This window comes from Panthera uncia (assembly GCF_023721935.1).
Source record: "Panthera uncia isolate 11264 chromosome C1 unlocalized genomic scaffold, Puncia_PCG_1.0 HiC_scaffold_4, whole genome shotgun sequence".
NCBI classification, from domain to species: Eukaryota; Metazoa; Chordata; class Mammalia; order Carnivora; family Felidae; genus Panthera; species Panthera uncia.
Window position 1 is genome coordinate 63,548,662 of NW_026057585.1, and position 17,111 is coordinate 63,565,772.

Below are 17,111 nucleotides of genomic sequence, written 5' to 3' on the forward strand. Positions count from 1 at the left end.
AGCGGTTCTTGGGGGGAGGGGCTAGCTTGCAGGCTGAGGCAACCAGCAACGGTTCTCTTGAGCCCTCTCCCCACCCCCACTATCTCGGCCCACCTTCTCCCTCTCAGTCTTCGGACTGAATATCCAGAATCGAGGGGAAGCAGGTCGCGCAGGAGAGCAATTCCCGCACCCTTCTACGTGATCTGCACCTTTAAACTTACTCCATCTCAAACCAGACCCCGGAGGCACCACCCACATCCGTCTAACATCACTTCCTTCACGGTTAGGAAAAAAAAAAATCTGGGAACGCGAGGGGTTGGGCTGAGCCGCACTTGGGGAACGGCACGGACCTTCTGCTAGGACTCTGGTCCTCCTCCGTCTGCTCAGCCCGGTGGCTCCGCGCACCTACCACCATGGAGCTTCGGTCTCATCTCGGGGCCACTTGTTTGCTGAGCTTCAGTTTCCTGCTTCTGATCACCTCTTCTGATGGACATATTGGGCTTGGAAAGGGTCAGACTGCCTTCTTATATTAATCTTTACTCATACTGGGGCCCAGCCCAGTATAATCCTCTTCTTATGCTAACACGATCCCCCTCCCGTTCTGTGTCTTAGGCCACGCCAGGTTTCTTTTTATCCTCTCTAACCGCTCCTGGATTTTGAGGATTTCTAGGGGATAAGGAGTAGCGGGTCTGGGAAATGGTGAGAAGGAAGTTGTGCTTGAGGCCTCCCTAAATTCTTGGGTTGGAGGTAAGGAACGACCCTAAAGCAGGTTTAAGAGCCAGCATAGGTGCCTAGCACTTGGTAGGTCCTCAGGAACAATCATTTTTCCTTTTGGGAGAAATACGGTCTTTGGAGACCTGCACATGCAGAGACCATTTCCCTGGCTCTGAAGATCCCCCTACTCACCTTCTCCCTGAGGAGTTAGGTTACTGCTTCTTCCGGACCTTGGGGAGAATAGCACCTGCATCCCAGAACTGGTATATAAGAAAAGGCCAGGTGAAGGATAGAAGGTCTGGTGTTAGAGGGTCACCAACAGTTGTCCTTGGTGTGCTTCAGTCAATGTGTCTGAAGAAACTGATTTTTTTTGAGGAGTTGAGGGGACAGTGGTTATGAATGGGAGATCGGTGTGACCTCCACCCCCACCCCATCCCCTTACCTACATCTCCTTTGGAATTCAGGGTTTATGCTTTTTCTAAGTAGAAGAGTGGTAGCATGGATTCTCCTCTCCTTTTTTTGTACCAACCTTACTGGATGGAGTGATTCTGATGCAGTCCTGATGTTTTAAACTTTGCTTTATCCTTCCAGTTTGCATATTTATTGGTAGGTGGTGAGGTTGGGTGGTCACTCCTCCAGTATATAATTAATTTTTGATCACCTACCATATTCCAGGCACTGTACTAGGCACTGGGGATCTTGGAATAGACAGGACAGATAAGGGTCCTGCTCACAGAGTTCATATTCAAGTCAGAGATACAGAGAGTAGACACGTGAACAAGAACAAATGTAAGAAGCAAGAGAATTTCAGCTAGGGATAAGTATTGTGAAGAAAATGAAATCGTGATGGAGTAGAAAGAATGGCTGGGGAGGGTGAGGGAGCTGGCATTACTTGAGCTAGGAAGGTCAAAGAAGACTTCTGTGAGAAGGTGATATGTGGATTTCCATCTCAGTGATGAAACTGCATGGTGAATTCTGGGCCAGAATATTTTCAGTACTGACAATCTCATTTTGAAACAGATTACTGTATATTTAGCACAAAAATGTAAGTACCAAGGGAGACAGAGTACAGTGTTATGAGTGTGGGTGTAGATCTGAATTTTAATTTATTCTGCTATTGGCCAGCTGAGAGGCTTAGGGCAAGTTGCTTCACCTTTCAAAGCTCAGTTCCTCATCTACAAAATGGGCATAATAATAACTACCTTGGACACTCAACAAATAATTTACTCTGTTCCAGTTACTGTTAGGTGTAGGCAATACTTTAGAGTCATGTGTTCAGTATCTTTACTCCTTATTAGATATTAAGCCGTATATTTATTAATGGTTGTTCCAGTTGCCATTGCTGCATAATAAACCACCCCAAAATTTAATAGTGTAAGGAAATCATTTTATTATGCTCATAATTCTGTGAGTCAGGATTTCAAACAAGGCACCGTAGGGAAGGTGTGTCCCTTGGTTCCATGTCTGGTTACTTTTCCATGTGGTCTTTCTTCATGGGCCAGGTGTGGGGTTCCTCAGTATGACAGCCAGACTCTTAAGAGGGTCCGTCCCAAGAGACCAAGGTGGAAATGCATTGCATTTTTATCATCTAGCCTTATAAGTCACATAGCATCACTTCCATTGTAGTCTGTAAGGGCGTGTTCAAGGGGAAGGACCTGCATGGAAAGAATGTTGAGGACACTTTGTAAGAAAAGCATGTGGAATGAGATATTGCTACAAGTATAGTCTGCCCCAGTAAGCCAGGACCATTTCTGTCTCATTCATGCTCAGGAATATCTGTTGAAAGAAGAAATGAATGGTGTATCTGATCATTGAGATCCCTGTCTTTTTTCTGCTTATAGTCTGAGGACTGTCAAAGCAAGTAAGCAAGCAATTGCATAAGCTGTGATATGTACGGTGAGCAAGGAAAATACCAGTAACTGTAGCAGTATGTAAGAAGGCAACTTGAGGCAGGGGGGCTGTGCTCTGAGGATTAAAAAAAAAAAAAGGCACGTAATATTGTGTTATAAACTTAGAAAGGATTTAGTTAATATTTATTATTATGCCCTCCCAAGGAAGAATATTTAATTGTTCCTGAAAGGAATTAATAATGTTTCAAATTTTTGTTTTTTGTATCTCTTGGGTATGGATTCTTGGGAAAAAATTATAGCCTATCTACCCTACCTCCCCCAAAATGTGCTACCTGAAGCAGTATTTCCTGAAAATTTTGATGAGTATGATTTCTTCCCAAATGTTTTCAGAGCTCTGGCTCTTTCCAGAAGATGGCCTGTTGGTTTGCAGAGAGAAAAGACTGAACAACCCTACTATTTTCATTAAAAATAGGAAATACAGAAGTGTGAGCACTGGATAGGAATCAGGAGACCTGGTGTTTTTGTTTTGTTTTGTTGTTTAAAAAATTTTTTTTAATGTTTATTTTTGAGAGAGAGAAAGAGAGACAACATAAGTGGCAGAGGGGCAGAGAGAGAGGGAGACAGAATCTGAAGCAGGCTCCAGGCTCCGAGTTGTCAGCACAGAGCTCCACACGGGGCTTGAACTCACAAACCCCGAGTCATGACCTGAAGTCAGACGCTTAACCGGCTGAGCCACCCAGGTGCCCCAGGAAACCTGGGTTTTAATGCTGGTCAGACCATGTAGTCTTACCAGGGCACTATTAATTGAATGAGAGTGTTGAACTAGAAATGATTCCTAAGAGTCATTTCAGCTCTAACAGTATGGTATTGGAGTGGTATTAACAAATACAGTTGGTATTAACAGTATGGTATTAACAAATACAGTTGACTCTTGAGCAGCACAGGGGTTAGGGATGCTGACCCCTGCACATCCCACAGTCGAAAAATCAGCATATAACTTTTTTGACGCCTCCAAAACTTTACTGATGATCAGTAGCCTTACCAATAACATAAATATTTGATTAACACATTATTATGTTCTATATATTATATACTGTTTTTATATAATAAAGTAAGCTAGAGAAAAGAAATGTTAAGAAAATCACAAGGAAGAGAAATATATTTATAGTACTGTACTGTAAAAAAATCCATGTATAAGTAGATGTGTGCAGTTCAAACCCGTGTTGTTCAGGGGTCAACTATAATTTTGTTGTTCTCTGTGTCCTAAAAATTTGGAATATATCATCTATGGGGAGAATTGTAATGACTAACATTTTCTGTACATTTACTATATTCCAGGCACTGTTCTGTGCATTTTTCATGTATTAACTAGTTTAATACTCACAATAATCCTCTGAGATGGATAATATTTTTTCTTATCATCCTCATTTCACAGATGAAGAATCTAAAATGGGGCAAGGGAGTCACACAGCTGGTATATGGACTCTCTGGTTTAGAAATCCTAGAGCCCGTCCTCTTAACCAGTATACCATTCCTGTCTCTGAGTGCAGAAACTCCTTTGAAGACTTCACAGGAGAAATAAGAAAGTTGTCAATGGGGGTGGTTCAGATGCTGTCACTGCCTGAAACAGAGATAGATGACTTTGTTAAGTCTCTGGAATAAAAATTTGGCACTGACACATGAAGTGTCAGTGTCCTACGCACATTCACAAGAATCCTATGGGATAGATATTTTTCTTAGCCATATTTTGCGTTTGTGAAAATGCCAAGAGGGTGGAAGTGGGATTCCAGTCCAATTCTGCTCTACTGTAGTTAGACTTTGCTTAGCTACTGTGTTATTCTATCTCTCAGGTACAGTGTTGCTTGTTTTAGAGGCTTGGCTGCCAGCTCTGACACTTGACCTTTTGTTTCAATAGCAGGAGTGGGTGGATAATACTTTCCTGATGTCTTTCACATACATTCATGAAAACAGTTTCAGGATGAAGGGGTTGGAATTCTGCTGTAAATGCTGTGTTTAGAAATGGTCCTCCCCACCCCCACTTTAAAAATTAATGTTTTAGGGAAAGGGCTACTGATGTGGGAGCCTTCAGCTCACTTTGCAGATAGTGGCATAAATTAGGTGGCTGTGCATGTGACACTTCAGGAAATTGGACTGTTTTCAAATGTTCCACGTTGGCATGGGTGTATAAGTGTGGGTGGTGTTAAGGGAGTAGGTGATTTTAATAACAAAGTTAACACTGTACCCTTTCAAGTTATATTTGAAGTGAAACAAAAGGACCTGGTTTTCCAGATCTGAAGTCAGTGTTTTCATTCTCCTTTGCTGAGACTGTGTTCTTTCATTAATTTGTTCATTTACTCTTTGCTGGAAAGGCAGTATAGTGTGCGGTTAAAATACAGACTCTAGAAGTTGGCCACCTAAGTTCTAATCCCAGTTCTGTCATTTACTGGCAGTGCAACCTTGGGCAAGGTGTTTGACTTCAGCTTCCATATCTGTAAAATGGGGATAATTAGAGTTTCTACCTTGTAAGTTTATTGTGAAGATAAGTTAATATGTATAAAAGTATGGAAAACAGGACCTGACATACAATGAATGCCATGTGAGTATTAGTCATTATTAATATTGTTGCTATCGTTGTTATTATTGTGATCATCACAGAGTAAGCATTCAGAAAATGATGGTGGTGATCATGACTCTTATGAAAAATTCCAGTGTACTTTTTATTTTTATTTTTTAACAATTTTATTTTTAAGTCCTCTCTATACCCAACTTGGGGCTTGAACTTAGAACCCACAATTAAGAGGTGCATGCTCTACCGGCTGAGCCAGCCAGGTGCCCCTCCAATGTACTTTTTTTTTTTAAGTGTATTTATTTTTGAGAGAGGGAGAGTGTGCGTGTGCGAGCAGGAGAGGGGCAGAGAGAGAGGGGGACAGAGGATCCAAAGCAGGCTCCGCACTGAGAGCAGAGAGCCTGATGTGGGGCTTGAACCCCCGAGCCGCGAGACCATTAACCTGAGCCAAAGTTGGATACTTAACCAACTGAGCCACCCACGAGGCCCTCCAATGTACTTTTTAATACAAATTTTCAAAGCAATTTTGTACATGTAGTGAATTGTTTCAAATAATACCTCTAGACTGACTCTTAGGGATGATGCAGTAAGGCAGGTTGGCACATGTTGGGATACTGGAAAAGCATGTTAATTAGGAATCAGGAGACCTAAATTCTGGTTGTGATTTTGTAGTTTTGGGTAGCCTCTTCCTTTTTCTAGGCCTTCCTAGTATGAAAGGATTGGACTAATCTCTTAAGTTTGTGCTGTCCCAATACAGTGGTACTAGTCACATGTCACCCTTAAATTTAAACTAATCAAAATAAAAAATTCATCTTTTCAGTTGCATTAGCCACATTTCAGGTATTCAGTAGCCACTTGTGGCTAGTGGCTACCATATTAAATAGTGCAGATCTAGAACATTTCCATCATTGCAGGAAGTTCTATTGAATGGTGCTGCCACAGGGTCTCTATTCTTAGCCAGAACCTCCTATGACCTTTAGCTGTGTCAGCTAGCTTCTTAGTAGCCGCAGTTTATGGAGAAATTGAATTTTACCTGATATTAATCTAGCTTTTTTGACTTTCTTTTGGGTGACATTTGCCCGACACATACTTTTCAATCAACTAACTTTAGACTTTTTCAAGTCTGTCTGTTTTAGGTGCTCTTTTAAACGTTATAGAGGTAGGTTTTGTGTTTGTTTTTTTTTAAGTGAAATCTGACAATTTCTATATTTTAACTTTAACTGGCAAGTTTAGTCCACTTATATTTATGGTGATTATTGCCAGAGCTGGTCTTATTTCTGTCATCTGGTTTGCATTGCTACTGTTTTTTCTCCTTGTTTACTTTAGGAATTTAGTATTTTCTTACTCTCATTTTGTTTTGTCTCCTTTATTAGTGTAGAAGTTGACCGTCTAGTTCTTTTCTTTTGGTGATTACTTTTGAAATTTTACTTACACACTTACAAAATCTAATATTAATATCTTAACCGTCCAATGGAAAGGGGTCTTAGAACATTTCAACTTCAGTCACTTCCTCTTTACTTATAAGCAGTTGTTCGGTGCTTTTTTTTTTTTAACTCTACCAATTGAGCACTAACATTCTTTGTACAGATAATATTTAGATTTATCCACATGTTTCCCAATTTATTTGTTCACTATTCCTTGTATCTAGACTTTCTTCTGGAATCATTTTCTTCCTGAAATGTGACCTTCACTTATTCCTTTAGTTTCTCTGGTTCTTCCCTCCTAGGGGACTATTTTAATTTCCCTTTGTCTCTTCAAATCTCCAATACTTTCTCCACAATCTTTGCTCTCAGCTGGTGACCATGTTTCCTCTTTAACAGAAGATAGAAGCAATTGGAAGAGGCCTTTCAAAAATTGTTACCACTATGTCTACCCACCTTCTAGCACCAGTGTCCATATATTCTTCCTCCCCTGTCTACTGGATAAACTATCTGTGCTCCTAGCAAAAGCTGATCCCTCTATTGGAGTACTAACTCCTTTCTCCTTTCACCTCCTCTAGATATTTTTGACTCATCTTTCTTGTCCTGTATCAGCAATTGTCCTCCCTTTATTACATCATTTCTATCAGCTTTCAACATCTCTATACTTTCCTCCATATTGAATAAAAACCCTTCCTCAACTCACTGCTCCCCCTAACAATTACCCCCCATATGGGAAAATTCTGTGCAAGAGTTGTAGGTACTCCTCTGGTTCTTCCCCTGGGCTATCTTGATCTTGCTCTAATCATGCTTTCATCCCACTCGTCTAATTGAAACTGATCTTATCAAGGTCAGCATTGCTCTCCAGTTGCTAAATGCTGAGGTCATTTCTGATTTAACAGGAACATTGGAGTCAGTTGATCATCCTTCCTTCCTGAAACATCTTGGAAACACTTGGATTCCAGGACTCCATGCACTGCTAGTTTTCTGCCAGTCTCACTTGGCAGTTCCTTCTCTTGTCCTTGTGTTGTTCTTCTTTATCTCCCCTGACCTAGGAGTCCTCCAGGGCTCTTGGACTCCCTCTTCATCTATACTCACTCCCTTGGTGATCTTATTCAGTCTCATGACTTTAATAACATCCACATTCTGATACCTGTCCCTTGAATTTCACCCTTAGACATTTAGTTGCTTATTTAGCATCTATACTTAGATGTCTAGTAAGCATCTCAAGTGAACACACCCAAATCAAATCTCTTAATGTTTCTTTCCAAAACTCACTCTAATTGCTCCTTCCCCAGTTCTGTTAATGGCAACTCCATTTTTCCAGTCGCCCAGGCCAAAAACCTTAAGAGTTGTCCTCAACTTCTCTCACCCCATATGCATGGCAAAATCCTTTTGACTTTGCCTTCAAAATATATCCAGAATCCGGTAGTATCTTATACCCTCTATCATCTCTGCTAGTCCAAACCATCATCATTGTTTGCCTGGATTATTGCAATAGCCACTTTACTAGTCTCATTTGCTTTTCCTTTTTCCCTCTATATTAGTTTACTAGGGCTACAGTAACAAAGTACCACAAACTGAGTGGCTTAAACAACAGAAATTTATTGTCTTACAGTTCTGGAGGCTGGAAGTTTGCAATCGGCAGGATTGGTTCCTTCTGAACAGTGAGGGATGGATCTGTAGATGGCTATGCTCTCCCTGTGTGCATATCTGTGTCCACATTTCCCTTTTTAGATAGAGACTAGTCATACTGGGTTAGGGCCCACCTCGACGACCTCATTTTAACTTGATTACCTCTGTAAAGACCCTATTTCCAAATAAGGTCACATGTCTGGGGGTTAGGACTCCAACATATCTTTTTTTAAGGGATACAGTTCAACTCATAACACCCCCTGTAGTTTGTTTTCAGCATAGAAGCCAAAGCAATCCTGTGAAAACATAAACCACATTGTGTTACTACTCTGATCAAAACCCAAGAGCTTAGTAAAAGCTAGAGTCTTTACAGTGGCCTAATAGGCCCTGCATTGTCTGTTCCCTCCTCTTCGTTCCCTCTTTGTTCTTACCTCCCTCTAGTTTTAGGGACACCACTGTGTAGTGATTAAAAGCAGGGAGTCTGGACCTTGATTGCCTAGGTTCAGATCCCAGCTCTGATACTCACTAGTGATATAAACTTGGGAGTTATTTAGACTTTGTGCCTCAGTTTTCTCATCTGTAAAATGGGATTAATAAGAGTACCTACCTCTAGGGTTATTATGAGGATCAATATTCATAAAGTACTTAGAACAGTGCTTTGCATATTATATTAATAGCAGATACTTGTAGCAATTCTCCAGTCCCAGACACTGTTCAGAGTTCTTTAACGTATTCATTTTTTCAATCCTCACAGCAACCCTAACAGGTAAGTACTGTTGTAATCCTTGGTTATCCACAGGTGAAGAAACTGAGGGTAAGAAACTTGCCCTAAGTCACACAACTAGTAAGCTGCAACTAGGATTCCAACCTAGGGAGTCTAGGTCCAGAGTTCATGGTCTTAACCACTATGTAATACTACATAGTAAATATTTATTCATTGAAATAATAATGAGTTGTGAATACGTGATGGTGGAAAAGTTTCTTAGTTTTTCAGAAGATGTCTGTCTTGCCCTTGTTCTTGAAAGATAGTTTTGCTAGGCACGTAATTCTAAATTTAGAGATATTTTCTTTTCAGTATTTTGAAGATGGTATTCTGCTTTCTTCTGATTTCTAGTTTGCTCCTGTCAGTCTAATTATTGATATTTTGTGGGAAATATGTCATTTGTCTCTGAAATACTTTAAAGATCTTAATATTTTTGCTGCTCTGCAGTTTCACTACGGTGTAAGTGTGTGTATTTTGATTTTGTAATTTGTCTCAGTTGCTATAGATTGTGCTTTGTGTACCTGCAAATTCATGTTTTCTCTAAGTTCTTGAAAATTCTCAGCCATTCTTTCTTTCTTTTTCTTTTTAAAAGATGCAAATGTATTTTAAGTAGTAATACATTAACATGGTTTGATATTTCAAAAGGTATTTTTTCCTCCCATTTTTGTTCCCCAGTCACCCAGTGCCCTATCCCAGTGATATTGTCTTTTCAAATATATCCTTTTCTCTCATCTTTTCATTCTGAAACTCCAATTCTTTTTATACTAGCTTTATTAATCTTCTCAATATTTATTGGCCTCTTCTTCACATTTTCTATCCCCTTATCTCTCTGTGCTGCATTCTGGATAACTTCTGATTTATCTCTCCACTGGTCTCTAATTTGCTGTTTTAACCTATTCATTGAATTTTTTAATTTTTTAATTAAAAAACATTTAACATTTATTTATTAAAAAATACAAAGTTTACTTACTTATTTTTTTAGTAATCTCTACACCCAACATGGGGCTCAAACTCACAATCCTGAGATCAAGAGTCACTCACTCTTCTGACTGAGCCAGCCAGGTGCCCCTTCAAAATATCTCCAAGCTCTGAGCTGTCAGCACAGAGCCTGACACGGGGCTCGAACTCACAAATCACGAGATCATGACCTGAGCCAAAGTCGGATGCTTGACCAACTGAGCCACCCAGGTGCCCCTCATTGTATTTTTTTTAATTACTAGAATTTATTTTTTTGAGCAGTGTAAGCTCTGTAGAAAACTTGAGTGGAAAATAGAGTTCCATGTCAGCTGTCACCCCTCCACTTTCCCCCTCTCCGGGTTTTCCCTATAATTAACATCTTGCATTGGTGTTGTTCATTTGTTACGATTGATCAGCCAGTATTGATACATTATTATTGACTAAAGTCCATGGTTTACATTTGTGCTATATAGTCTCTGGGTTTTGACAAGTGTATAATGACATATATGTTAATTTGCTAGAGGTGCCATAACAAATTCTACAGACTTGTAGAAACAAATTAATAATTAATTAATAAATTAACAAAAATTTATTTTCTTACAAATCTGGAAGCTACAAGTTCAACAGCAAGTGGTTGGCAGGATTGGTTTCTTCTTATAGATGGCTGTCTTTCTGTGTCTTCACATGGTCTTCCTTTTTTTATATGTGTCTGTCTTAATCTCTTTTTAGAAGGACACCAGTTATAATGGATTAGGACCTACACTAGTGACCTCATTTTAATTTAATTAACCTCTTTAAAGACTCTGTCCAAATACAGTCCTATTCTCAGGTATTGTGGTTTAGGACTTCAACATACCAATTTGGTGGGGTAGACACAATTTAACTCATAACAACATATATCTGCCATTACAAAATCGTACAGAATAGTTTCACTGCTATAAAAATTCTATGTTCCACCTACTCATCCCTCTGTCCCCCGTGAACCCCTGGCAACCACTGATCTTTTTATAATCTCCATAGTTTTGCCTCTTCCAGAATGTTATGTAGTTGGAATCATATATTATGTAGCATTTTCAGATTGGCGTCATTCACTTAGCAATATGCATTTAAGGTTCCTCCATGTCTTTTTGTGGCTTACTAGCTCATTTCTTTTTATCACTGAATATCCATTGATATTATATTTCAACCATTATTTTTTTTAAGTAGGCTCTATGCCCAAGGTAGGGCTTGAACTCACAACCCCGACACCAAGGATCGAATGCTCTACCAACTGAGCCACCCAGCTGCCCCTATATATTTAATTTCTAGAAGTCCAGGTGCCTTTATAGATTTGCCTATTTATTTCATGTGTTGCATGCATTTTTGTGATCCCATGTGTTACTTCTTTATGTTTTTTTAATTTAAAAAAATGTTTATTTTGAGAGAGAAAGAGTGAGCCAGTGGGGGAGGAGCAGAGAGAGAGGGAAAGAGAGAATCCCAAGCAGGCTCTGCACTGACAGTGCACAAACCATGAGGTCATGACCTGACCCAAAATCAACTCGGGCGTTTAACCAACTGAGCCACCCAGGCACCCTCCATGTGTTATTTCTTTAAATGTTCACACGTAGTTATCTTTGTGTCCTATGGCTGATAATTCTAATATCTGAAGTCCGTAGGGGATCTAAATCTATTTGTTGCCTCTGCTGATTCCTACTTGTGGTGGCCTGTTTTCTTATGTGTTTGGGGGAATCTATGATTGTGAACTGTTCATCTTTGGCTATTCTGGAGGCCTAAAGTGGGGAGTACTTTCCTCTAGAAAGGTTTGAAATTTGACTTATCTGGAAAACTATGGGTATTATCATTTCAATCTTTTTTTTAATTGTTTAAATATGGAATCTCAGATTTATCTCCATTTTGCTCTATCGTAATAGACATTTGCTTTCAGGTCAGCTTTCCCTTTTATTTGTTGCTCACTATCTGGTTTTAGCTTACTTTAGCCCAGTAAGTACATTTTGAAAGTCTGTTTTATCTGGGATTTTATTATTTTGTAGGTGGATACTGCCCCAAACTGTCTACTTGGGCAATCCCGCCAAGGTAGGATTAAGTTGCCTGAATTTAGGTATTGACAGGTAGAATGATGGTGATCAATCACATTAGGCACCTTCCAATTCTCCCAGTTTTACTCTCACTTAATCATTAACTCTTCAAGATTAGACTTTGGGCCCTAGGCAAGTGACATATTTCTCTTGGCTAGCAACCCACACTGTTGGAAATGAAAAATGATGATGATTAGTTGGGATACTGCCTCTGTGCACTAATCTAGATGAGCTGTTTATTTCCCTGTGGCAACACTGATGGAAATTTGAATTTCTTCTGGGAAAGGAAGGTCTGCAAGATAGTATCGTAACTGAAAAGTCATAGAATTGAAGTTTAAATCCCAGCTTGGCCATTTACCAGCTGTGTGACCTGGTACAGGTTATGTAACTTCTCAGAGCCTTAGAAGTCTCAAATGAAAAGCATAACAAAAGCTGCTATTTACTGATCATTTATAAATGCTAAGCAGTGTGCTAAGGTGCTATATATTCTTATTTCTTATGTAATATCCAGTAGCAATCTTATGAGATACAGCTATTATTTTACCTATTTTCCTGATGAGAAAACAGAAGTTTAGGGAAATATAGACAGGGTTATTGTTAAGGCCAAATTAAAAAAAATTTTTTTTTATATATTTATTTTTGAGGTAGAAACAGAGCATGAGTGGGGGAGGGGCAGAGAGAGAGGAAGACACAGAATCCGAAGCAGGCTCCAGGCTCTGAGCTGTCAGCACAGAGCCCAATGTGGGGCTCGAACCCACAAACTGTGAGATCATGACCTGAGGCAAAATCGGATGCTTAACCCACTGAACCACCCAGGCGCCCCAAGGCCAAATTTAAATGAGATAACGTGTAGTTAACATGAGCACATATAAAGGGGCCAATGAATGACAGTATTACTGTGATCACTCAACATTTTTCAAGTAATAAAACTAAGTCATTTACATGATATGGCCTAAATAAGATTCATTTACTCAAAAAATATTTTATGGAGCACTTACTATGGCCATGTATAATGCTCAATGCTGGAGAAATAGGAGAGAATAAGACAGATATGATCTCAGCCCTAAGGTAATTCCCTTTAGTGTGAGGGAGACAGGCACATAAACATTTATAGTTCAGCCTGGGAAATGCTGTGATGGAGCAAGAATAGGCTGCTTTGGGAGTCAGGGAAGATTTACCAGATGTAATGATGCCCTCTGGGTTTGTATTTGAAGAATAAATTGGAAGTGAGGATGGAAGGAAAGGCAGAGGAGGCAGTAATTATGAAGGCTGGAGGGGAGACAGTACATGCCGAGTTTAAGGAAATGAAAACAGTTTTGTATAGAGGATTTTAGAAAAAGTGTGGAAAGTGAGCCTGGGGAGATGGGCAGGTGCCATATTTTGAAAGGCTTTGTAAGCCCTGCTACCAGAGTTTGACCTTTCTTTTTAGGTAATCGGAGAGCCTCTGAAAGGTTTGACATAACAGAGGTATGATTTTGGTGGAAGTGAGGGGAATAATAAGAGTAGCTTTGGATACATTATCTCATTTAATCTTTACACCAACACTTGGAGGTAGGTATTATTATCTTGATTTTAAAGATGAATAAATTGGGATTTGGAGAGTTCACTACATTTACAAAATTCACACATTTGATAGGAAGTGGAGTCACATACCCTTGTATTTTTTTTAACGTTTGTTTATTTTTGAGAGAGAGAGAGAGAGAGCATGAGTAGGGGAGGGGCAGAGAGAGAGGGAGATACAGAATCCAAAGGAAGCTCCAGCACAGAGCCTGAGGCAGGACTCGAACCCACAAACCATGAGATCATGACCTGAGCCACCCAGGCATCCCATACCCTTGTATTTCTGACCCTAAATCTATGTTCCTGTATTGTCTGCAGCTGGTAATGATTTGTTATGACCTATTTTGTGTTTACTCTGTGGAAAGTTCTCATTCATGCTTATAGTGTTATTTGCATACTCAATGTTAAAGAATTTCCCAACCATTATTTGCTGTTCTTGAAAATTATGAATTAGGTCATGTTTTCTCTGTTTTATATATATGAAAGTAAACTGAGGCTTGAGGTATGGGACCATTCATGGTCCCATACACCTAGAAAGGGGTAGAGCTGAGACTTGAACACCATGTTCTTGACAGAGGAAAACTTTTCTATGGCTACCTTGTGAACACGCCACATTTCTTTTTTTGGGTCTTTGCCTTTATTCACGGGTGAATGTTTATAAGGCTCTTTCCTTCCAGGTTTTGGAGATCACATTCATTGGAGGACACTAGAAGATGGGAAGAAGGAAGCAGCTGCAAGGTACAAGATATGGTTTTAGGTTATTTATGGTGGAAGGGGCGCCTGGCTGGCTCATCAGGTAGAGCATGCAACTCTTGATCTTGGTGTCACAATACAATCCCACGTTGGACCTAGAGATTGCTGTAAAAATAAAATACATTCAGCAGGTTATTTATGGTGGTGAAACATTTTCCAGCCATCGGCTTAACATTAATTTCAGGTGAAGGATTATGCCAAAACAGAGCTAAAACTGGGGAGTTGCCTGATGATAACAACAACAACAATACTAGTTGAGGTGCCTGGGTGGCATAGTTGGTTGAGCATCGGACTCTTGGTTTCACCTCAGGTCATGATCTCACAGTTCCTGGGATTGAGCCCCACATCAGGCTCTGTGCTGACATTGTGGAGCCTGCTTGGGATTTCTCCCTCTCTCTTTCTGCCCCTCCCCTGCTCTCTCTCTCTCTCTCTCTCTCTCAAAAAATAACCAAATGTAAAAAAAAAGCACTACTAGTTAACATTTAATAAGTGCTTAGTATGCACCAGACACTGAATTATGTGAATTAACTCATTTAATTCTCACAAGAATTCTTTGGAGGTGGCTAATGCTGTTACCTTCATTTTAGAGATGAGAAAACTAAGGCACAGAGCAGTTAAGTAACTTCCTCAAGATCACATAGCTATTAAGCGGTAGAGCCAAGATTCAGACCCAGGCACTATGGCATTAGAGCCTACTCTCCACCAGTAAACCACACTGCCTTACAGTCTCAAGTTGAATAGTCTCGAGTTTCAGTTAGGTTTAGTCTATGCACTGATGCAAATAACTGATGCAAAGGAGAAGAAAAGGCAGAGCAGGGGAGGGAAGGCTAAACACTGATCTAAGTGCTTTACATACATTAATTTATTTAATCTTCATAACCTATGAGGTTGGTTCAGCCTGTGAAATAAGAACTGTTGTTATTGTATGGGAGAGGAATTGAGACACAGAATGATTAAATAATTTGTCAATTGATTACACAGCTAGTAAGTGATAGAGCCAATACTTGAATGTTCTCTATTGTACTGTACTGGAGAGATACAAAGACCCAAAATATGTGCATCTACTTTATTAAAAAAATGTTTTAATGTTTATTTTGAGAGAGAGAGAGAAAGAGCAAGCCTGAGCAGGGGAGGGTTGGAGAGAAAGGGAGAGAGAGAATACCAAGCAGGTTCCACGCTGTCAGTGCAAAGCCTGACATGGGACTCAAACTCATGAACTGTGAGATAATGATCTGAGCCGAAATTAAGAGTTGGACACTTAACCAACTGAGCCACCCAGGCACCCCTGTGCATCTACTTTATACACACACATACTTGCACAGAAACTGTCACACTTCTGCACCTACAAAATTATAATTGACCCTAAACAATGCTGGGATGGGGGCTTAGGGATGCTGACCACCTGCTTATGCTTAGTCAAAATCTGCATATAACTTTTGACTCCCCAAAAACTTAACTACTAATAATCTACTGTTGACTGGAAGCCTCACTGATAACATAAACAGTCCATTAACATATTTTGTATGTTATATGTATTGCATATTGTATTCTAACAACAAAGTAAGCTAGAGAAAAGAAAATATTAAGAAAGTTATAAGGAAGAGAAAATACATTTATAGTACTGTACTGTAAAAAATCTGCATTATAAGTGTACCTGTGCAATCCAAACCCCTGTTTTTCAAGGGTCAACTGTATAGTGCTTGCTTTTGCTAGAACAGACCCTACAGCTTAATGACTTTGAGTCTTAACACATTCTGTAGAATAGGGTTGCCAGATTTAGCAAATAAAAACAAGGATGCCCAGTTCAATTTGAATTTCGGGTAAATTGTAAGTAATTTTAAATATGGCCCATTCAATATTTGAGACATATTAAAAACATTTTATGTTGCTTATGTGAAATTCAAATTGAACTAGGCATCCTGTATATTATCAAGCAACCTTACCCAGGAGAAAAATTTATGTTAGTTTCTCAAGTTCTTTTTTTCTTTTTTTAATTTTTTAATGTTTATTTATTGTTGACAGAGAGAGGGAGAGAGAGAAACAGAACGTGAGCAGGGGAGAGGCAGAGACAGGGAGAATCCGAAGCAGGCTCCAGGCTCTGACCTGTCAGCACAGAGCCCCACCCTGGGCTGGAACTCAGACTGGGAGATGGTGAACTGAGCTGAAGTCCCCAGCTTTACAGGCTGAGCCACCCAGGCGCCCCAGTTTTTCAAGTTCTAAATCAAATGACTGTTCCTAGATAAAGTCTTAAGTGACTTTGGGGGGTATGTTGTTTTTTCTCTATTATACTTTTATATCCCAACAACGTATTCTATCCATGTAAGGTGCTTTATTTTTCCCATTCAGACTTCTATGGGGAAACTGTTTTATGTTCATCTGAATTCCCAATCATGAAGAAGTTGAATGATTGAAATGGTTATTGAGTAAACAGTTACTGAGGATCACTGGGTGTAAGGAAAGAAGGGGAACTAGCATTTGTGAATGGTCTTTGTATGATAAATATGGTGCTGACTGCTTTGCAATGTTTAATGCTCATTAGGGCCCTATTATAAACGGTTGGGCAGTCTTTGGCAGATCACATTCTCTTGAGGCTTATTTGACATAAATAACTGATGTCATTCTTATTTCCATCTTTTTTCTGAGAGCAGATCCTGGGTTTAGTTGGGGTAGATCTCATGTTTCCACAGCAACAATAAGTCCTTTAAGAGTAGAGAGGGACAGGGGCGCCTGGGTGGCTCAGTCGGTTAAGCGTCCGACTTCGGCTCGGGTCACGATCTCGCGGTCCGTGAGTTTGAGCCCCGCGTCGGGCTCTGGGCTGATGGCTCAGAGCCTGGAGCCTGC

At 39.8% G+C, this 17,111-nt stretch overlaps 1 long non-coding RNA gene across 1 annotated transcript; it reads left to right on the forward strand.

Moving 5' to 3' along the window:
* Window positions 1–173: 173 nt before the first annotated feature.
* LOC125912618 (uncharacterized) lies at window positions 174–16,943 on the forward strand. Its single transcript, XR_007454790.1, has 3 exons — window positions 174–261; window positions 14,195–14,255; window positions 16,293–16,943. It is a non-coding gene; the product is annotated as an uncharacterized LOC125912618 (long non-coding RNA).
* Window positions 16,944–17,111: the final 168 nt, after the last annotated feature.